This window comes from Gymnogyps californianus, unplaced genomic scaffold, assembly GCF_018139145.2.
Source record: "Gymnogyps californianus isolate 813 unplaced genomic scaffold, ASM1813914v2 HiC_scaffold_49, whole genome shotgun sequence".
Classification (NCBI taxonomy): Eukaryota; Metazoa; Chordata; class Aves; order Accipitriformes; family Cathartidae; genus Gymnogyps; species Gymnogyps californianus.
The window spans coordinates 405,245-428,437 of record NW_026114389.1 but is presented as its reverse complement, the minus strand read 5'-3'; the positions used below and the strand labels follow the sequence as shown (position 1 = coordinate 428,437).

At 51.7% G+C, this 23,193-nt stretch overlaps 1 pseudogene; it reads right to left on the bottom strand.

Moving 5' to 3' along the window:
- Positions 1 to 732: 732 nt before the first annotated feature.
- Positions 733 to 21,897, bottom strand: LOC127028917 (centrosome-associated protein CEP250-like; annotated as a pseudogene).
- Positions 21,898 to 23,193: the final 1,296 nt, after the last annotated feature.

Sequence of the window (23,193 nt, the reverse complement as noted above, 5' to 3'; positions counted from 1 at the left end):
ATGGCGCCGCGCGGCCCGGAACCAAACCCGCCTGCCGGGGCCGGGCCGGCACCGCCCCCGGGCCCGCCCGGCAGCGCGGCCCGAAGCCGGCCGAGGGGGCTGGCGGGGAGGGGCTGGCGCTCCCGGTCGCCTCCGGGCCGGGAAGCTCCTCGCTGCCGCCTCGCCCTCCTCTGGCCCGCCCTGCCAACGGCCCCCGGGCCTCGGAAGACGCCCGAGAGACGCGGACTGGGCCGAGATCGGTTAGCTGGAGAGGGCTCGACCCCGAGGCCAAGCTGCTGCAGGGAGCGGCTTTCACTGGCTTTCGCGCCCTCCCCAGCCCATCCGCTGCCTCCCTCTTTGACAGGCCTGCAGTTGGTTACTAACGCCCTTCGGAGAACAGCCGGGCTGCCCCTCAGGCTGGCTGTCGCGGCGACAGAGCTGAGAGCAAAGCGGCTCGGCAGAGTACCGCCGCTTTTGTGCTGAGGGAAGGAGGGAGGGAGGGAGGGAGGGAGGGGATGAGGGAAGGAAAATCCCACTCTCGTGCCCCACCTTCGATCCCTGGCGTGTACTCTCCCCTTCGCTTTGAGAACACCTCCATTTCCCCCTCTCCTCACAGGGAACGGCCATGAACTCAGGAGCTTCAATCCTACGACACCTCCCAATAGCTGACTTGCGCAAGTAAAAAGAACAGCGTCACCTTTTCCTAAGCCACCATTTTACCCACCCCTTGCTTTTTCCTACTGAAAAGATGCGGTCCTGCACAATTCCTTTTATTCAAAAAAACTTTAAAAACCACCGTCACCAGGAGATGCTTGCAAAGGCAAAGAGAACAAACGCAGCCCGTTTCCCACAGCAAAACGTAATGCATTCCTGGGAAGGGCACGAGACAGGAACCCCGTGATGCTGCAGCTGCTCCTCTACAGGAAAAGGCGGCTCAGAGAGGCTGAGCCAGCTTCCGAGTCTCTGCCTCCAGAACAGCAGCTTCGGGCTCCCTGACCACAGCTGCTAAGGAGCAAGACAGCTCTCGGTGAAGGTCTGACAGCTCCTGGCTGGTCTTTGCACAGCACTCAATGTAGTCCTGCTTGCATTTGCGTTCTTGCGCCAGCTGCGTCTGCAGAAGGGACACCTGAAAGAGGCGAAAGGCCGAGCTCAGACAAGCCCACGCTGTTAGGACCATCTGCAGCTCCACGGTTCCGGCTGTCAGGGAAGACGCACCCTCTAACTCCAGCCCTGACAAACGCTTTGTCCCACTTGGGAATGGGCACTAACAGGTTCCCAGAGTCACCCTGAACTGACCTGAGACTATCAACAATTCGAGTCTCTTTCCGGCATACCGTTCACAACGTACACCACCGAGACATTCCATGTATATGAAAGACAGAGGTTCCTACAGGATTTAGTAACCCAGCTCGTTTTTTTCAAAGGAGAGATCTGGGCTACTGCCACCTCGGTTCCACACGCTTTGTCCTCGGCAGGAGCACCACTGGTTACACAAGGTACTGAAGAGCTGTTCTGTTATGATCTAGTTGCAAAAACTTGACAGCTAGCACACGAAAAGGGCGAAAACGCTCATTCTTCCTCCCTTCAGAGCATTTCACAAATGAGCAGAGCAGAATTGGATGAACCAAGCCCAGGGGGAAACGAGCCTTAAAGGACTGCGGAGGCCTTGAAACTCCTCCAACTCTCTTCTTTCCTGGCAACACGGGGTTGTGCTGCTGGGCTTTTTGGGGCAGAGACCCAGCTGCTCTCACCTCCTCCCAGGTTTGCAGTGCAGTGCGGCCACAGCAGCTCTGGCATGTTGCCCTCTGCCTGCTTTGGGGTGGAGGAGATGCCAGCACTGGGAGCAGCGCTCAGGGCTTTGCTGTTTTGGGGAGCACAGCTCAGGTCAGAGGTTCTCCTCTCTTTTCAAGTGACGTTGTGCTTCGCCGAGGGCTGTGCTCCCCACGGGAATGCCATCCCCAACCTCAGGCTAGGAACATGAAAATACTCTTTCTTGGCAAGCGAACTCAAATAACAGAAGCAGTTCCTAAAGGAGTTTTATGGCTTATGGAACCTGCTGCCTTGGAATTACACCACCAAGGTCTGTCAACATAAAGCCAAACCAGATAAAAGGGCGACCCTGATCTGCCAGAGCAGACTAGATGTTGAAACTCAGGCAGCCAGCCCCGGCAGGGGAACGCGCAGTGATATGATGCAAGCTCCACTGGTAATTGAGCCAAGGGAAACAGGAGGAGTCAACCAGGTGAGTGAGACTCAAGGGGAACAGCCTTAGAATACTCCCTCTTTTCCGGCGAGTTCCAGTTTTCTGCATTTTCCTCCAATCCCTCTCCCACCTTTAGGCAAGCCAGCAGACTAGACCTAGGTGAATGATGGTGTTTGGCCACGGCCAACAGATGGGTCTGACTGGGTATTTCCACCGCCTGGTGTACTCGCTCCCTGACAGCCAAACAAGCCTCGGGCTGTAGCAGCGTGCAGAGTTGTGCCCCATGAGTACAGCCCCAGCAGCTTGTGATGAGAGCTTTCCTCTCCTCACCTGGTTCTGCAACTCAGCTAATCGACGACTGCAGCGCGTGTGAGACTCCTCCTGTGAAGAAACGCAAGGATTTGTTTTTGGCCTCCAGTCTGGCCAGGGCCATGCTCTATATTCGACTGCCGTTAGGTCCTATACCGGGGGCTGCTGCCACCTGGGATTTGCCGTTGTTCCTCTGTATGGCCAGAGCCTCCTCCCACCAAGTAAGAGTCTGTTCTCACCTGTCGAGAAGCAGGCACCTTGTGCTTGGGTCGGAGAGGAAGAATCCGCATTGCATCTGGCAGCGACCGACCACTACAGTATCTCTTCAGTCTCCTCCGTTCCGTTCCACCTGCACGTTGGATAGGAGAAAGGGTCACAGAAACCTGCCACCAAACAAGGAGCAAAAGGACCTCTGGAGATCACGGCAAGGAGGTGTCTGCTCAGAGACCGTTAAGTGCACCAGAGAACGCTGGGGGCCAAAAGCACTCCAAGTAGACTACGGAAGAAGAAAGAGCGAGAGGAAGCAGATCCTGACACAAGAGTGTCCAGTGTGTGCGTATGGGGCCACTGGGGCAAGAAGGGTGGTACCGGAGTGAATGTGCATTTGTGAAGGCAGTGGGGTGCCAGGAGAGAGAGAAAATACAGACGTGTGTGTCCACAGGGGAGGTGGGAGAGGGAAGGAAACAAGCAGAGGACTCCGGAGCGCTGGTCTGTGGAAAGGGGTTGTGTTCCAGAGGACCGTGAGCTTTGCAGAGGCAGTGAAAAGCCTGGTTTACCTGCTCAAGAGTCCTCCTGAGCTCAGCATTGAGTTGCTTCAGCTCAGTCTTCTCAAGTTCCAGCCTTGCAACTGCTCGCTGCAGATGTTCCAGCCGCTGCGACAGGAGTCTCTTCTCCGAGAGCCACGAGAGCTGCTCCCCTTCTGCAGTAGCCTGCTGGGCATACAGAGAGGAGATTGTGTGAGCTGGTGCCCAGAAAGGTTAGAAGGGCCACAATCAACAAGTCAGGAGAGTACATCCTGAATGCGCAATGAAGCCTTTAACCTGATCAGGCAGCCGTACGAACTCCGTTAGTTTTAATACACCGGAAAAGCTGTACCTCAGAAATCTAAATCTCTGAAAGCATCCTCTAAGCACCATCAGGGCTGCTCTTCAGCCATCGCTTACAAAATTGTACTTAGTTTGGTCAACTGTGCCCTGTCCTTTCCATGCCAAATCCTAACCACGACACGTTGGCTAAGCTTGCCTAGACAGGAGAGAACCAATTACCCGTCCCCAGCTTTTGGACCAGAGTGAATTTTTAACAGCAAGCGCTGTAGTTACTTTCAGTGGTTCTGGGCTTGACAGAAAACGTTCTAGCAGGTGAATGGCCTCTGGCCAGAGCTCTACAGACAGGCAAGCCTGCTGGCTGCAATCATGGTTTCTTACCATGGCCAAGCAGGTCATGGATTTATGGGAATATACATTGCCATATCTTTATGGGAAACAGCTTTAAGAACCCTTTATAGACATTTTGGTTGACTGATGATCAGTCACAGTGCCTACCTGATGATGAAACCGGTCCGTGTCCCCCTCTGAAACCATACTCTGCAGGACGGCTACTTCTTCCCTCAACGTGCCATTGGCCATTTCACTCTTGGTAAGGGCGAGAGAGTCAGTGCTTGTGCCTTCTCTTTCCATTCCATTTCCCCGCTTTCAGTCTGCTTCAAAATAGCAATCGCACGCTCCAATTCTTCCCCCTTTGCCTTCCGCTCATCTTCCAGTTGTTGGGTTAGCTCCTTCTGCCTTTGCAAGAGACGGTCTCTCTCCTGGAGAACTCTCTTCTTCTCTGCTTCCTCTTCCTCCCATTTTCGGAGTTTCTGGATTTGTTTCTGTAGGGTCTCCCCTCCATCCTTCCATCGCAAAGCCGATGTTATTTGTTTCAGGAGTTCACTCTGCCTCCTAAGCTCTTGTTCTCTCCCTGCCAGAGTCTTCTCTAAATACCCGACTCTGTCTCTCTGGTACTTGATCTCTTCATCCCTCTTTGTCAGCGTCTGCTGAACGTGCCGGAGATCTTCCCGAAGAGCTCTTTCTTTCCTCGTCTAACTCTTCTTGCTCACCTTGAGCCTTGGTCTCTTGTTCCCTCTCGTGCAAGGCTGCTTCTAGGAGCTTCTCTTGCTCTCTGTGATGTCTAACCTCTTCATTCTTCTTGGTTAGCCTGAGCTGGAGATTCTGCAAGGTCTTCAGGGATCTGATCTCCTGGTCTCTCTCTTCCAGGTCTTTGCTCATTTTGCTGGCAGCAATCCTTTGTTCTTCTTGCTGCTTCTCCAGCTCCTGTATCTGTTCTTGCTGGATTCTATCTTCTGGTTTTTCTCTCTTACGTCCTTAATAACCTGATCCAGAGCAGTTTTGTGCATTTTCTTTCTGCTCTTTCCAGCACTCTCATCTGTTCCTGGTACACCTTCATTTCTCCCTCCCTCTCTGACAGGATGGCAGTCACATGAGTGAGATTCTCCTGCAAAGCTTTTCCCTGTGCTGCCTCTTTCTGGAGCACCTGGATTTTCTCCCGCTGCATTTCCAGTTCCTCATTTTAATTTTTAGGAGAGACACTGTGGTGTGGAGTTTCTTGTTCAAGGGAGTGATGCCTATCTGTTGCTGTAGTCGCTCGGGTCTCAGAGGCTGTGACCGACTCCTGAAGAAGTTTTATCTCCCATACCAGTTCTTCTTTAAGTGCTTGCAGTCTGTCCCGTTCCTGCTGCAAAACAGGGAGGAAAGATTCAGTAATTCCGTCTGTGTATGTTTGCTTTTCGTACTCGACTGGAACTCCTGCTCCAGTGGCAGCCAAGTGCTGCCCCCCCTCTCCCTGCCTCTCGGGATGTTGCAGACCTTTCCCGCGCCACCCTTTAGGCTGCGTCTTTCCCAGCTGACTCAGCCAGTCCCACCTTCCTTTCTGCCCTTCTCTGAACCTCTTCTAGCTCTAGTGTGTTCTTTTGGGGAGGAGCTCCCAGAACTGCAGCCAAGATTTAAAGCCCAGACTAAGCATGATTTAGGCAGTGGCATGATGCTGTTCTCTCTGCTAGGGAGGAAGGGAAGAGAGAACCCCCCCAACATTTGATTTCCCTTTTTTGGGGTGCTGGGGTCTTTTCTGGACCTCTCCTGTCTTAGAGTTTTCAGGGTACCATCCTCTAGAACCCCACTGTGCCCTCTGGAAGGAGTAATGGTCAGATCACAGTCTCTCATTCAGTGTTTGAAATCAGGACTAGTTTTCCCCTTGCTGGCACACATATTTAGCCGAATCAGCACTTTGGTTTCTCAAATGTCTGTATTTATTCCCCGCTGTCCTGCTCTCAGATGGGCAACGTTGAACAGCTCTCCATTATTAGCAAACTTTGTCTTCTCACCCCTTTTTCCAGATCCCAGATATTTAGAAATCTAAATATGGATTTGGACACAAATAATTGCCCAAGCTATGCAATGTAAATAGAGGACAAGTTTGAAAATTACTTTGACTAAAGCTTCAAGGGCAGAAATCTTCAGAAGTGAGGAAAATAAACACCCTGAATCATCACGGAGTTTTCTATGACTACGGCATCTTCCCTTACTTATTCAGAACAATGCAATTGGAAAGGTTAAACCAAAAAAACAACCACTCTGTATCTTCTCAGATTTGGACTGAACCTGTACGAGACCACCCAAAATCAGCTCTCCACTGGAAGAAGTTGCTCCTTAGAATTATTAGCAGAAGGCCAAAAACATGTAAGAAATGGCCCTTCACGGCATCTGCCAGCCTCACCAGGGACATCCTTTCTTTGCTTCTCAGTGCTCTCGAGTTTCCTTTCCAAAGACGCCACCTCTTGATGTAGAGTCACAGCCTCCTTCTTTAGAGGCTCTTCAGAGGCTGCTAGCTGAGATGTCAACTCTTCCACCTCAAGTAAAACATAAACAAAGCAGTCAAAGACTACAGCTTGTCACTGTCAGCCATAGTATATACTGTGAGGAAAGGGAAAGAAGTTGTTGAAATTCCACCTAGCACGAGAGTACCAGATTCACAGTGGATACAGCCGACTTGTTTAAAAATCTCAGTGGGTCACCATGGTCATCTGAAAAACCACCTTAAAAACCAAGGCTAGCAGTAACAAGACCAGCAGAAATCCATGCTGATGATTGCTGGCAAACAGGCAAAAGCACTAGGCCATCTGTCCAGGGCGGCAGCTGAGATTCAGCTGGCCTGTAAGTCTCCTTCAGAGCAGCTGAGATGGAGACCACAGTATGGTGGCAGTCCGAGGGATCACCCCATCAGCCTGCTGCTCTGCCACGGAAAGGCACGAAGTGGAGAGACGGCCTGTTTGATGACTGGAGTAGCTATTGCTGTTGCAGTCACCTGCTTTTGTAGAGCATCCCGCTGCTGAAGGAGGATATTCATTTCCTCTTTGACGGTTTGGATTTCTCCCTTGTGCCTCTTCTCCACTGCCTCGGTCTTGCTCTGAGTTTCCTGCAGCTCTGCTTGCAGCTCTGCCGTGATGTTCTGTAAAACACAAATGGAGAGCAGGCTACTGGGACCTGCCATCAGGCCCAGCTTTCTCCTCTTTCTGTCTCAAAATCACATTCATTCAGCCACTTCTTTCTGCTTTGCTACCCAGCTCTGCTTCCACTGTAACCCTGCCTTCCTGTTGCGGATCTCTGGAGCTTCCCAGGCTCTGTGCTTTCAGTGCCTGCAGTAGTCCTTGCCTCCTCAGTCCCAGGACTTATGTTTTATGTCCTGGGTACTGCCCTTCACTCTGTTACCTGCACGGTAGCAACTTCCTGCTTCACATCAAACAGCTTCTTCTCGTGCTCCTTTTCTGTCTCTGCCTTCTCCTTTTCCCATTGCTCCAGCATCTCCTGGACCTCTGAATGGTGCCCTTCCCGCTCGCTTGCCTGATGAGGGCAGGAAAAGACTTCAAGATAAAGTCCCAGCCAAGCTCCTCAAAACAAAGGGAAGCTTCATCCCTCCCACAACCCCTCACCAGCACAGCGCACCACAGTGGCTTTGTGCCCTCCATCAACCACATCCTATCGAGGAACTTAAAAGGAGGGTCAGCAGGTGGAAGAAAAGGAGACGTCACCTTCCCCTCTCTGATGCCTGCCTGTTTCCCAACACCTCTCGCCTCGGGATTTCTCTCTGTTCTCAGAGTCTCTGTTTTCAAAGCTCAACTCCATTCTCATCAAGGAACAGATGCTGAGGGACTGCAGGGTGAGCAAGAGGCCAGTACCCCGATGCCCTAGTCACAAGACAGGCCACGAACTGAAGTACCAGGGACAAGGGCCCTGTTCCATACGCTTCTAGCCCAAAGCTAATGCCTCTGTCAACCGCGGAAGGACAGACAGAAAGGAACAAAGTTCCCGTGCCTGCAGCTGGCAGGAATGTCAGGAGTCCGCTTCACGGTAGACAGGAGTCCGGTAAGCTCCTGCCCCTTTGCTGCCATGCTTTGGGTGGGGACCACCCAACCTTCTGCTGAACTCGTCTTAGGCCCACCCTGAATCTGGGGCTGCAGTTACTGTCCCAGCAGAGTCCTGTGGGTGTTCACGTGCCTTCAAGTAGGAGCCATTGGCTCTGCTGCCTGGCCTAGCAACGTGTGGCCTATGACAGATGACTGCTGCCATTTCACACGCTCAGGCTATTCTTCTTCTCAAGCCAGCCCACAAACCTTGCGCAAAGAATTCAAAAGCGTATCGTTTCCTACCAGGTCTTGCAGGAGCTTGTTTATTTCCACTTCATGCTCAGCTTGCCGGAGTCTGAGGGTGTTGTCATACTGCCGTTCTGTCTGCAAGAGCCGTTCTGCCATGTTTTCCCGTTCCTGCCTCATCAGAGTCCTCTCCGCTTCCAGCTCACACTGAAGGCACTTCACTTCCCCTGCAAACACGACAAATGGCAAGATTCAGTGCCTGCCCAAACAGTGGTTCTGACTTTACTGACCTTAAGCCATTTGAATTTCAGTGTAGGAGGGATCTGTCTCCAGCTCCTTCACTCCTCAGAAGCACTGCAGACAGAGAGCTATTTTTATACCATCTCCCCTAGGCAGGGGGAGCACCAGAAACAAAGCAATGAGCCTTTCACCTTGGATCACCTCCTTGGCCTGCGTGACGGTGTGAAGTTGGACTTCAAGCTGACTCCTGGCGATCTCCAGCTGAGATAAGCGCTGCTGAGCCTCAAACAGGCTGGATTCCAGGGTCTCCTTCGCCGACCTGCAAGTTACAAATACGGAGAGAAAGGAGTTTCTTGCTCCAGACACCCACAGGGAGTTACTCCAGTAAGAACACTAAACAATGTCCTGCCTAGGGTCTCCTCCCCGCCTTTACCTGGCCTCTGCCAGCTGCTCTGAAAGGCCTTGTCTGTCCCGCTCCACGGCTGCCAGTCGCACCTCTAGGGCAGCCTTCTCGTGCACCAGCAATTCCTTCTCCTTGCACACCTTGGCCAGCGCATGCCCTTGGCGAGAGGACTCCTGGCGCAGCTGCTCCAGACCACTGCTAGCCGACTCTTGCTGGCGGTAAACCTGGAAGCGGGACAAAACACAGTTGGAGTCCTTTCTCTGGAGTCCTGGGCAGAGCCGGCCAGTGCCGCTTCTGAATCAGCTGGAGGAGAAAGAGCTCCTGGACGTTGGGCTGCAAGGTTAAGAGCATCTGCTGTATACCGCACTCATACCCTGGGCTGCCAAAAGGCACTGGCACTGTTCACTTGGAAGTGATGTGTAAGGCCCTCCTGGGTTGCCTGGGACCAGACAGCTCCCTCCGGGCAAACGTACATACCCCACACTACCTGTTTTCATGCAAAAATACCGCATCTTCCAGAACTGCCACCTTGCAAACTACGATTCTATCCGAATCTATGCCAGTGACGGACAACTTCAGCAAAGTTTGAGCAAAAGCAACTTTGCTCGCTGAAGAAAGTGAAAATACACGTGGTTTCTCCTTCTAGGAAAAAAACCCCAACCCATCAAAGCGTCACCTACTGCAGTGTGTAAAGCAGTTGGATGCAATGAGGTGATGCTTGGCAGGGCAACGGCCCCTGGGGCGAGCAGTGTCATTTAGTGATTTCGGAATGTCTGGCTGATGTGGCCAAAGAGATGGCAGACTCTGTTTGTACAGTAGTTCACGTCAACCATACCGTTTACGCGTCTTGCGCAAAGAAGTTGTCTAATATACCTCGCTGGTATTCAAGCTTGAAGACGAACCCTGATTTTTTAGCTTTTTTCTTCAGTCTAACACCTCTGCTCTGTAGTTGCCAAACATACCACGGACTCCAAAACTAAGACTGTCTAACAGAGAACAGACCATCAGAAACAACCAATTCTCCTCTCAAAGTTATCCCCTAATACCCAGGATTGCACATTATGGAACTGACATTTGAACGATGACAAACTCCCTAGTCTCCTCCAGTGACACGATTCTCCCAAGCTCTTTTTCCCGGGTCCTGAATCAGTTAGTCCAGAGAAAACAGTCCTGTGCCATCCCCTATTTCTCATCTTCTTCCTCAAAGCCTAAAGAGGCTCCAGCAATTCAAAGCTGCGTGTGTGTCTTAAAATACAATTTCAACAATTTCAAGGTGTCATTCCCATTCTTGGCAGGACGGGACAGCAGACATTGACTTGCAGCTTTGTCCCGCTCTCTAGGCTCGAACAAATGCAGCTTTGAAAGCTGCAGACTTCACAACAAGAAGCATAAATAGAAACAGGCAGCCCCGGGGCTTTTTGCCTCAGAAAAAGGGTGAAGAGCTATGCCGTTTGCTTCTTTTTGCCACACGTGAGAGTAGTAGTCTTACTCAGCTTCATGGACACAATCATCTCCCTGCAGCTTCTCAAAAGCCAAAAAAGAGGCCAGCACAGCCAGGTGGATTAAAGTAACCTGTAGAAGCAGAGGACAACTCCGAGAACTGCAGAACTTCTCTGCAAGCCAGCAACACGCTTCCAAAAGGAAGTAAACAAAGCCTTCCGACCTCCAGCACTACCAAGCGTCTCCTTCACAAAAACCCCGCAGAAGCCAACAGATACAGCTTCACTGAGCCAAGCAGCCCAAAGCCCACCCAGAAAGCACCCGCTTTTTGGGCTCACCTGACTGAGCTTCTCTTGGGTTTCTGCCTTCTCCTCTGCCAGTCTCCTCAGCTCTACCTGCAGCCCCTCCTGGTGCTCCTCTGCCTTCTTCAGCAGCTGCTCCAGGTGGGCTTTCTCTGCGCTGAGCTCTTCATTTGTTCGTTCACACACGGTCAGCTTCTCCTGCTCAGAGATCTTTGCTCTCTCCACCTCGTCCACTTTGCCTGACAGAGCTTCATTCTCTTGCTCCAGCTACACTCACAGAAGCACAGAGGAAATAAGATACAGTCAGATTGACTCTGTAGGAGGTTTGGCTTGGACAGAAAAAGGAACAACATTTCCATATTCAGACAGTCCTACTGTCGGAAGGCAAGGAGTCTGAAAAGAAGCAGCAGCAGCAGCTGGAGACGAACCCTTGGCAAGATCTTTGGCAGCTCTGCTCACCTGCAGCACAAGTTTGCTCAGTTGCACTTTATCCAGCTGCAAGGGCTTCATTCATACTGCTCATCTTCGCTGTTGCAACACGTAGATCAGCTGCTTCAGCACTCAGCTTATTCTGAGCCCCTGTCAACTCTGCTACTGCCTGCTCTGCCTGGAGAGACAAAAGAACAACATGAGAACAAAGACAGGAAAATCCCTGACTTGAAGCAGCCACTCCAGATCCCCTTTTGTGTCTCTGACACACTCCCAGTTCCGTGTTCCCAATAAGCACGCGGGCACTAACTACACCAAAGAGCCTGTGTGGTCTCATCACCGTTTTCCAAGAAGGAGAACAACATTGTCCCTGTCTTCTACTGCCAGAGACAGCATCGGTGCTGGTCTTGCTATCACAACTGCCTCTCCCACAAGTGCTGCCTCGGAATAAGGTGACCATACCTTTTCCAGTGCCATGGTAAGCTGATGTTTCTCTTGCTTCAGCAGATCCCTCTGAAGGTGCGATTCCTCCAGTCTCTCTCTTGCGTCTACCAACTCACTCTGTAATAATGATGTTTTCCTTCAAGTGCAGCTAAGTCCTTCAGCCTATGAGAAGGGGAAAGACCAACAAGTTTTTAATGTAAAACATTCTCATTTCCAAAACCAAGAGTACATACTATGTCCCAGATATGGCAGTTTGAATGATTTCCAACAGCTTTCTATTTACACCTAAAGAATGCTGGAATTGCATGACTAGAGCTGCATCACTCTTTGTCATTGCTGTAGGTGAAACATTCATCACTGAGAAAGTAAAACAAGCTTCCAGAAATCGCAGAACACTTCCAAGAAGTTCAGGTGCTCTCAACAGCTCCCTGCCCATAGTTCTCTCTCTCCTTTTTGATACATTGGATACAAGACTTTCCAAAGTTCTTCTTTGGGTAAGACAGAATTTTTAAGTCCAGACTAATATTCCCACAATTACTCTTGCCTTCAGCAGTGAAACGATGAAAGAGCCTACAATCTATTTGGGGAGGAGACGTGTATGAATTTCCAATCCAATTATCATAGGATCACAGGATTATTCAGGCTGGCAGGGACCACAGGAGGCCTCTAGCCCAATCTTCAGCTCAAAGCAGCTGGGGTCAGCTATGGCATCAGTCCAGGTTGCTCAAGGCTCTATCCAGTTGGGCCTTCCAAACTTCCAGGGACGGAATCTGCACAACCTCTCTGAGCAACCTGTTCTGCTGCATGGTTGCCTTCACAGTTCAATTTTTTGTTCTCCTTAAATCCACTCTGAACCTCTCTTGTTTCAGCTTATGCCTGTCATCAGCTACTCTGGTCAGGGCTGGAATGATTTTTTTAAAGGGTCATAAAGAAGGTACAAGGAGGCAGCTATGCTGTATGTCAGCAGGTAGCCAGGCCTGCCCATGTGCTCCCTTCACCCTTCTATGCTACAAATGATGAGCATGCAAAATTAATTCTTTTATGGTGGGCCTCCTCAAGTCCAGCAATGCCCACCCCTGCCCAGAGAAAGCTTTAACGCTCACAGGAGCTCCTGGTCACGACGCACTCTCTCCATCGTCTGTTGCTGCTCCACCTTTTCCCCCTGGGCTGAATCTTCCTTCAGCTGCAGTTCAGTGTTACTTTGACGCAGACGCGAGGCTTCTTGCTCTGTTACTTCAAGCTGTTGCTGTAGCTCTTCCCTGGTTTTCTCGAGGTTTGCACAGTCACTGCAAAGACAAGGCTCAGTTACAAGAATGAAGAGGCCTGAAGAATCACGGAACCCATTTTCATCATTCCAGGATGGAGTTGCGGGAAGCACAGCAAGGAAGAACTTGCTCTTCCCCTCACAAGGTAACTGAAGAGGGAAGGAGAAAGGAAGGCAGGCTTTTGCCTTCATTCAGTGAGAAGCAGTGGCTAGGAAAGGGCACCCAAAGAACACAATTCGGAGAAGCAGCATGTCGAGAGGGAGGCATCTTGTATTCCAGCATTACTCTGAATCTCCAAGACAGCCTTAGGATTCACAGTAGAGCATGAAGAGCAGTGACAGGAGGATGCTAAAGTGCCAGAGGCATGCATGTGGTAGGGCAGGCGAGTTCTTTCCCCGTAACACCTCTGAACTCCCAGAACTGGAAGCGCATTGCCTCTAGAACGCAGGAGGAGGAGGAAACACTCACCTTCTGAGTGCTTCTACCAGAGACTGGAGGTGCTGCCGGTGGCTGCTGGACGTCTTGCATTCCTCCTCCACTTGCTCAAGCCTTTGCTGCAGCTTCCTGCACTTCTCTTTCCTGCTGTCTGTGCTGGTGCAGCAGAAAATTGATAGTGTCCTGCCTGGCAGAAAGCTCTTCTTTTAGGGCCTGCAAGGAATAGGCAGGGAAAGAGCACAAACAAGCAGTAAGGAGCAGGGAAGGTGGCTCCAGATAGCTGGGAGAAGCAGCAAGCAGAGAGACAGCTCACCTGAAGGCAAAAGCTGTGATGAGGGGGTGGAGATCAAGGAGAGAAAAGCAGTAGAACACACAGCTGGTGAGACTGGCAAGGCAATATGGTACCAAGAGTGGGAAGGCTAGAAAGAAACTGGCTAAGTAAATGGAAAGGTTTCAAGCTAAGTGAGGTATTAGCAGCTGACCCTGTGGCCAGTGGTGAAGACAAACAGAAATTCTCACCTGTGTTGCTCCTCGCCTCCTTGCCAGTGCTTCCTGAACCAATACAAAGGCATGCTCTGCATCAACGGAGCTCAGACAAGAGAGGATGTTGCTAGACACTGCATGCTGGGAACTGTCAGTGCAGATAATGCTGACTGTGCTGCCACTGTCATCTAGCACCACCTGAAAGCCCACATCAAGCTGTTACTCTTTGCTCATTCTACTTGGTTCTCTCTATCTATTTCTCCTTTTTCCCCCACTTCACCCTAGAGTCATTAAAAACTCAATTATCTCGTTTCTTCAGTCAACAAAGAAGTTTTGTCCCTGTGGCCACAAGTACTCCAGGGATTTCTGAAAACAGCTACTATAAACAAGAAGAAACAAGTGTGAAGTGGCTGGAGGCTGCCTGAACGCTCCATTTCTTGAAGCTCTCAGGAATTATTTTGGTCTCCTTCAGCTTCTTAGAGCCACATACGTGAGCACCAGATCAACACTGGAAATAGCAGTGAAAGGAAACATTAACGCTGCCCAGAGAAGAAGGAAGCCGATGAATACTGGAAAACAGCAATGAAAAAGCTAGTGTTTATAATTACTCTGAGCAGTAGCACAAGAGGATAAAAATGACTACATAAGGAGAAAGAGCTGACTTTGTGAGAGGCTGTGTAAAAGACCTGATGATTAAACCCCCTTCCATAGAGTGAAGTTTAGGACTAAGTTAAAGTTACCCCTGAACAGTCAGACCAGTTGCGATTCTGGGGAGATAATGCTCAGTGAAGGAGCATAAAGGAGCTCTGCATGAAGGAGCAGAGTTGGCAAGTGCATCGATTGAGTCAGTGACCTTTTACAAAAATCTGAAGAACAACAGAATCATTACTCAAGGAGGGTGGGGAGTCAAGCTCCAAGAAACACTGGAATACAAATGTCAAGTAGCCAACTCAGAAAGCACAGTCCAAGAGAGACCTTAGCGGGATGGTGGAGGCAAAGGTACTGAAACTTCTAGCGACTCAGCTGAAGTGTCACAGGACAGCCAACTCGGAAGTTATAACAGGTTTTATGTCAGAAAAGTGGTATAAAAATTAAACAGCCAGTAGTAGTTAACATAGACAGTATACAACATATATATCTATTCCGTGGGCTAGTCTGTCGCCTTCCTCAAGTACTTTTAAATCAAATTTACAGAGATGTGGTCCAAACTCTGTACTCACCTCAGTTATATCTTTTATCAGCTTTTGGAGGGAAAGATTCTCTTCTTTGGCACTTTTAGTCCATGAAGCTTCATATTCTTTCTCTAACCGACTTGCTTCCTGAGAACAGAATAAAGAAAGGGTGGGCAGGGAAGAGCTGCTCCCCTCTGTAGCATTCCCATCCTCAGTAGCATTGTGATGGCAATAAGCCTCAGCCCTAGTGATTCCAGTATATTCCTTCCCATACCTATTCAATTTCTTCTTTGCTAAAACTAAGAAGAGAAAGACCAACAGCTAGTTTTTATAGACTGCTACGAAGCTGTCGATTCCAAGGAACGTTGATCCCTAGAGACTTAAAGTCCCAGGCAGAATAGCGTTGGTGCAACCCCCCTGAGGAAAACACCTCAGTTGTCTGCAGCTCCCCTGCCACGGCCTCCACCTGGACTGACTCCGCATGTCCCAAACACACGAGGAATCTTTTGGCAATGTGCCTGATGTTCCCATACAGTTAGCATCTTTACCACTCTTTCTCTTGAGGAAGCCACACCTCCTTGTGCTAAGGCTGGAGAGCAAACACTGGGCTATCTCCCAGATAAAGGTAAAACATACTAGGATCTCCACAGTGTCGTTAAGTGTTTTCATGGCCTTCTCCTTCTCCTCATTCTGCTTCTGAGACTGTACAAGCAAGGCTGAGAGCTCCATCACCCTGAGAAGAGAAGGTCCATGTGCCATTCCAAAAGCACTGCACACCATCACCTGTTAAAGAGCTAAGCAGCTCCCAGAAGCACAGCAGAGAAAGTTCAACCCAGAAAATACAGCAAAGGCAGCATTCATCTCTACAGGTTAATAGGCTTGATGTTGCAAAATGGCACTTCTTGCCCCAAAGGCCTTCTGCACTCAGTCTGGCATGGAAACGTCACTACAGAGGTGCTACAGCGCACATGATGGTCCTGGGCAAATGCCTCCCAACTCCTGTAGCACAGCCCTGGGTAGCAAAAGGGCTGTACAAGAGACAGAGCTCTCTTTATGCTGGCCTCAATCTCTCACCAAGAATCAGTTAACAGCAAAACCACTCTAACATGCAATCTCTTTTCCAGTCTTGTGTAAGACAAGACACGAGCTTGTCAGTCAGATGGTTTTTTCTATCCGTTCCCTTGAAGGCCATACTTTGACTAGGGACAGAAACAAGGCTGTGCAGAATGGGCGTTTTAAACGCGAACACAGCCCATCCATGAATCCAAGCAGCAGCCACAAAAGATAATGTTGGCAACAGCAAAGTTTAAAACACATTTACCTCTCCTGAAGCTCCTTCTTCTCCAGGTCCCCCTTGACTTGTAAGTGCATCGCTTCCCAAGTCTTCTGGCTTATTTCCTCTTCCGCTTCCTGCTGTGCCTCATCCTTCAGGACAGGTCTACCCAGACTGACGGACTCCCAGAGCCGTACGCCAGAGTTCAGGCGGGAGCAGCTTACAAGTATAGATCCAGAAAGCCTCAGTTGCTCTGCCTTCAGCTCTGACAAATCTCTGAAGAAGAATCAAGAAAGAGATCATGTTCACACCATCTTTACCACCTGACTCACTTCTGAAGCATGCAATTGCGCAACAGCAAAAGCCGGCAGGAAAGACGACATCTTCGCTGGGGACCAATCATTCATCTGACACTTTGGGATCAGGACACATCTGGACAGTGGAGCAGATCACGATAGTGAGGGTCTGTTCTCTCCACAGAGATAAGAAGAAATGTATGGAACAGCCAGAAGGCTTCAAGGACCTCTAATTACTCTTATTAATTGTTGCTCCTGCTCTATCTTATTAACATACTCTATTATCATTAATAGATGTAAGGAATTTTACCAAGGTCCCCAGCTTTTACACCTAGGGGATCCGCCTTAACTGACCTGTTATTATCAACACTTGGACTTCTAAGAAGCTCATGACAATATCTACATAATAAACATTTCGGGAAGGTGGTGTAAGAATAAGCCTAGAATGTTGTAACAAAGCACAAATAACACAAGAATTAAGTAGTAGGTCAGGCATACTCTACACGTTAAGGAAAGCTTAGAATCAAATAAGGTCAATGGCTGACGGTAACCCAGAGTTTGAAATTGCATGCTGACACCAGAAGAATGTACTATTATGGCTACACTGATTTTGTTTGTGTAGAAGGCAACTGTGAGAAAGGAACCTCAGAGCAGAGAGCCCAAGAACAAGAAAACAATCATAAAAAGGAGGTATCAAACTAAGCAAAATAAATTCGATAAATGCAATAACAGGGCAGAGAAGCTATTCGTTCTCTCATCAATGTTGGTACAGGAAGAAGCGGATGCAAACTGACCAGAATAAATGTAAGCTGGAAATGAGAAGGAAAAAAAATATATATTCATGAACGATCTTTCCATCAGGAGCAGTGGGAAAAGAAAGCCAGTGAGATTTAAGGCAGATTTTAATCACCCTGTAAAAGGGAACGCTCTACATGCTCTTGCCTAGCTTTGGCGAGTCTCTTCCAACGTGTCCACGTGTGCCCGTGTCTGTGTTAATGTGCCCAAACATCAACGTCGTCAAGTCCATCTGTTCAGGGCCTCTGCACTGCTTATAGCCCGAGCCCCTCAGTTTTATCTGAAAACCAGCATCAAACAAAATGATGCTGAAGATAGCCTAGAGCACGCTGAATGGCATTGCTTCACACTACCAAAGGAGAAATGCTGTCTTTAGCCGCCACTGAAGTAACGTCAAGGCTCAAAAAGCAGCTGTGAAGGGAAGCTACATTTCTTCTGCCAGAGATCGAGCCTTAACTTCTACTCACCGGTCAGTGGCGGTCTTCATTGCCAGGAAATGACGGCGGAAGGTTACCACCTGACGCCACAGGCTGAGCAGACGGCTGTGTTCACCCCTTAAGCAGCTGTCATAAAGCTAAACATGCAAAGACAAAAAGAAATGCCAGTTCAGCCTTCGCTGTCACTCTACAAGTCTTTCAGACAGCAGAGAGTACAACCACCATCACCAGGTCTCCTTTCACAACAATTCCAACAGGGGCATCGAGGACTGAAGAGGCACCACAGAAGCAGCCTCAGCAGCCCTGCCACCTGACTGCAAGGAAGGGAACGGCCACACTTCTCCTGCACGAGCGGCTGTCAGCAAAGCAAACTGATCGCGAGTCATCACCTCGCCTTGCAGAGGTGTCTAACAGCCTTGGGGGAGGAAGGCAAAAACGAGCCCCTCCGAGAGCAGTGTCAGATTTGCTTACAACAGGCTATTGGGAAGGGAGGCCTGTCCTGTTCTTCTGTCGGCTGCTCTGAATCTGAAAACACACACCCCCCTCCGGTCTCCGCTGCTGGAGACAGAGATTTAGGAACGAGGAAGAAGACGGGCGGTCCTGTGTGACTGCCCCACAGTGCCCAGCAACAGCCAGCATTTGCCTTTAAGACCGAGCGGCATGGTCACAGCAGGTGGGCACCTTCCAGCACCCACCACAGTCTGCTGACACTCCTCCATCTCACACCCCTGTCTTCTGCTCCTCAACACCAATACATCCTCAACACAGCCACAACTTGCACGCAGCAAGCTCCCTATGCCAGAAATGAAATGCATTCTCATTCCACTCTGGCATCACGTCTGACCTTCCCGTAGCCTACCCTTACCTCACGTTCACCGCGCCATTCACTCTCCGTCAATTCCAGCTCCTCCCGGGCCCTCATCCAATCTGCCGTCAGTTTTCCAACATCTTCTTTGAGGGCTGAATTAACCTCATTCGCTTTACCGAGCTGCTCCCGCAGGAGAGTGTTCACTTCTGCCAGATTCTCGCACCTTGGAAAGGGACAAACAGCAATGAGGTCACTGAACAACTGCTACCCACAAGCAGCATCCCCGGGATTTTCCAGCTCCCTCAACACCGACCTTCTTGTCAAACTGAGAGGTGGTAGAAGTGCTTTCTAGGATTAACTAAGATCTCTCTGTGATGGCAAACTCATTTGCTTCCTCCTGCTTTCAGCCTTCCATTCCCGTCCACAATTTCGGTTCCCCCTTCCTCTTCAACTTTGACGATGCCCACAGTTAACGTCTTGCCTCCCCTTCACGCTGTCTGATCGCTGGATGCATCATCTTTCTCTGTCGTTGGCCTGACCACCTCTCTTCCTCCACTCTCCTCTCTCAGTTGCCATGTCCTTTTCCCTTGCAATGCTGTACCCACCGCTGCCCTCACCTTCTTGTTAAGCCTCTCCCTTTCCTTGTCCTATACACTGGGTAAGACCTGTAGCAAAGACCCCACCTTGTTGATCCAGCAAACTGCACACCACAAAGACAGCACCATATACATAGGGGAAACAGCTTTATATGAAACTTTCAACCCAAAAGTGAAAGTCTAAAGCACTAATGACTCTGGGGCCACAGACTAATATCCCACCCAGGAAACACTGCACAAACCAAATTTCAAGAACCGCTGCCCTGTGAACGAGCACAAAACTCAGTTGCTGGATCAAAACAGGAGCTGCGCTTCTCCCGCCTTAGCTTGCAACATACGTAACACAGCACACAGGCGCCTTTTACACCACACACAACTGGATCTCTTGGGCAGAGGAAAAAAGAAAAGCACAGAAAGAAATGTGGCAGAAGATGCCTGCGGTGCTAAGTGCTCTGCTGGAAGACTCTGGTACAAGCACAGGACGTGCTCTTCAGGTAAAACCAAAGAGGAAAACGCCGGATGTCAGGGCTTGATTCTCAACCTAAGACGGGGCTCTGCTGAGTAGCTCACCTCCTGAATCACAGAACAATTTAGGCTGGAAAGGGACCTTTGGAGGTCACCCGGAACAACCCCCCGCTCCAAACAGAGCCGTGCAGCACACAACACTGTTACTGCACCACAGAACGGATTGGGGACCTTTCTCCTTTCAAAACAGCTTGCCCAACTGCTGCCCTTGGGGAGACTAGGTGGCACTGACAGGTTGGCCCTCACTTCCACGAGCATCCAGGACACCAAGAATGAGGCAACACTTCTTCCTTTTACCTTTGCTGCTCCTCTTCCAACTGAAGCAGTGCTTTCTTCAGGCTGTGGTCTTCTGTGGCTTCCCGCCTGCCTGGAAGGGATCCCTGAAGAAGAAAGGAAATGTTTAGTCAAATTCTTGTGTTCCCTTCACTCCTGTGAGCATCCATCGCTTTCCCCTCCATTTGTTTGGTATCTCAGGAGCTCGTGCCTTCTTCCAGGCATAACGCTGTCGTGACTACGGAGAGGAAGGGAGGGGAAGGGCGTTACTCAGTGTGAGTAGCTCTCCTCAGTCTCCCCCGTTGCACTCTCACAGCTAGCTATCCTCAGCTCATGACCACGAGCGCTCCCTTAGAATTGAAGCCTGGGAATACTCTCCTACCCTCCTACCCTTTCTTTCCTACGTTTACTTTAGCCGCAAAGCAGAAAGAAAAGCACAGAGCCAGCTCCGTATGTTGAACGCCAGCATTCTTGCCTTCCAAAACGCTATGTTTCAACCGATTCTTTTTCAGAGACAGCCATAGCATGTAACAGGCAGCAGAGCCCTCTCCTGACACCTAGCACAACTGGTACTCCAGCAATAAAGCGCTCTTTCACAACATTAAAATCCTTCTTCATAGGGTTTTCTGGACGGGCATTTCTGGGACCGCTGGCTGCGCCAGGAATGGCAACCGGACACAACACTGACAGGCAAACTTACAGCGCTTCTTTAAACCCTCAGGCAGCAAAATCTCGTTTCCCTCTGTCATTGCTGTGGGGAGCTGCTTTTTGTCTGCGTTAACGAACGCTACGTACGCTGTCTTTAGTTAGCAACCTGCGCACTCACCCCTCCTGCTTCCAGCTGCTGCTCCAACTCTCGACACCAAGTCCGGTACTGCAGGACCTAGATGGACACAGAGAATGAAGCTGAGCGAATGCAGCTTGGAACAGACTCGGCTCCTCCTGCCTTAGCTTTCCTCTAAGTCTTTACAGCCCAAGCACGGCGAAGTGTATTTCACAGTGCTGCCGACAGAGTCAACAAGAAGTCGTCACGACATAGGGAAGCTTCGCTTTCTCTAACATTAAAGAAATTGAGACAGGGTTTCTTTTCCACGGAGTGCTATCTGCTCATCCTCAGACGGCGATGGCAAGCAGGACGATGAGGCAGACTTAGCCATGCCTGGGCTATGGCCACCATGGACCCAAATCAGTACTTCCAACGGGCTAAAAGACCAGCACGGGCAAGAAAAGCAGGATGACCTTACGGCAGCGCCCTGACCACCGCCGGGCACTGGGCCGGGCAGGGCACGGCCTGCCCCGACCCTCCGCCCAGCTCTGGCACCCTCCTCGCTGCCACCGCTCCTGCGCCCCGGGCCAACCAGGCCCGAGCTGCCTGCCTCTGCCCGGGGCCGCCCAAAACCACCCCCGCCGGCTCGACTCCTGCCTCTGGGACAGCCCCCTGCTAACGCGGCCAAACCAAGGCGTTCGCAAGCCAGGCGGCAAAGTTCAGTCAAGGGCGGCAAAGACCGAACGAGAGGCTCGGGAGGCTGACAGCGGCAGGGCGAGGCGCCCAGCGCGCCTGGGCGGGCCGGGCCGGGCCGGGCCGGGCGGAGCAGGGCCTCCCCCGGGGCCTCCCCCGAGCTCCGGGCTCGGCGCCGTCCCGCCCGCGGCAGCGCCGGGGAAGGCCCCGTTGGGGCCGCGCCTTCGCCCCCCGAGCTCTCCGCCGCCCAGTCCCCTCTCAGCGCAGCCCGGGCGGCCCGGGCACCCCGGCCCCGCCACCGCGGCCCGGCCCCGGGCAGCTCCCCCCCGGGCAGGCGCCCCCGCTCCTCACCTTCGCCTGCAGCTTCCGCACCAGCACCGCTTGCCGGTGCTGCGCCTCCTGCGAGCTCTGCAGCCGGCGCCGCAGGGAGGCCTGGCTCCGCGCCGCCATGCCCCCGCTCTCCAGCCGGGCCCGCCGCCCGCGGGGCTCCGCCGCCTGACAGGCCCCGCGGCGGGGGCTGCTCCGCGGCCTGCCCCGGCGGACCGCGCTCAGGCGGCCCCGGGCCGCGGCCGGGCGCCTGCCGGGGCGGGCGGAGCGGCTCACCCTGCCCGCCGGGCGCGACCGGGAGCCGGGCCGCGGGGCGGGAGAGCCGGGCTCGCTCGGGGCCGCTCCGGGGCAGCGCTTCCCTTCTCGCTCCTCGCTTCTCGCTCCTCGCTCCTCGCTGACGGTGCCGCGGGGGCTGCGGTGCTGCCGCGGGGGAGAGGCCGCCCCGGCAGCGCTTTGCTCCAGCGAGTTCTGCTCAGAGACCGTTAAGGGCCCGGAGAACGTTGGGGGCAAAAAGCCCGCCCTGGGGAGTCTGGGAGAGCACGAGCGGGAGGAAGCAGTCCCTGACACCGGAGGGTCGGGGGGGGGGCACGGGGACACCGGGGCAAGAAGGCTGCGCCCGCAGTGACACCAGACAAGCTCCATCGCACAGGGAAGCCACCTCAACAGCTGGAGCTTCCTCCTCAAAGCTCCAGCTTCAGCCCTTGACTGCCACTGCAGCAGGAGGTCCGACCTAGTACGAAAACCAAGCGTGTATAGCTGGAATGACCGCATCTTTTTCCCCCTGCGTTGCAGCACGAGCGGAACAGGCTGCAAGCAGTGACAGAAAAACCCATAGGGGAGAGAAAACTTCAAATTCACAGGACAACGTCCTCCGTGAAGTAAGCTTTATTTCAGGAAGAGCTCATGAAGAAATCTGAGAAACAGGGCTCAGGCCCCTTTGCCCAGACTCGTCTAGTACACGAATTCACTCACTCACCACTCCAGTCACGAGCTTTCATAACTCACAACCTGTAACACTGAATTTGTGCACTTAGGAGCAAAAAAAGAAAAGAATTAGCTCCCTAGTGAGAGCGCTCATCCTTCCACCTCTGTCACGGCGCAGGCGTCCCCTGTATCACACTGGGAAGCCTGAAAGCCTCGGCAGTCCGGCTGCTGTTGGACCCGCTTCAAAGGCTTTTGGGGTAAGCTGATGTTTGATACCTTCCAGCTTGGAAGTCTGGTCTCTACCATTTCCAAAAGTCAGCAGATTCAGACAATCCTGCCAGACAAAGATGATGGCTGCAGGAGACAGCCAGCTGCAGGGGATAACGGCTGCATCGTGGCCCTTCAGCTCTTTCTGGCCACCTGGGCTGCCTACCTGGTGCTCTCCCTTTAACCTAATGGTGCTGCTCCCAGCACACAGCAGGCCTGAGCATGAGCTGGGTTAGCCAAAATCCGAGCAGGAGCTGAGGGAACAGTCACACTCCACCCCTTGGCAGAGTCAAACACCTAGCAAACCCATTGCTTCGGTGAGCGGAGGTACCGTTCCTCCTCTTGCCTCGCCTCCAGGGATCCGAGGCAGTGCCAGAGCTTAGAGCCTTCAGGCAGTCATTAGTCTGGTATTGCTGTTCCGCGCTAATCACGATCCCAGTATCGGACCGAGTCAGAGACCTAAGCGCT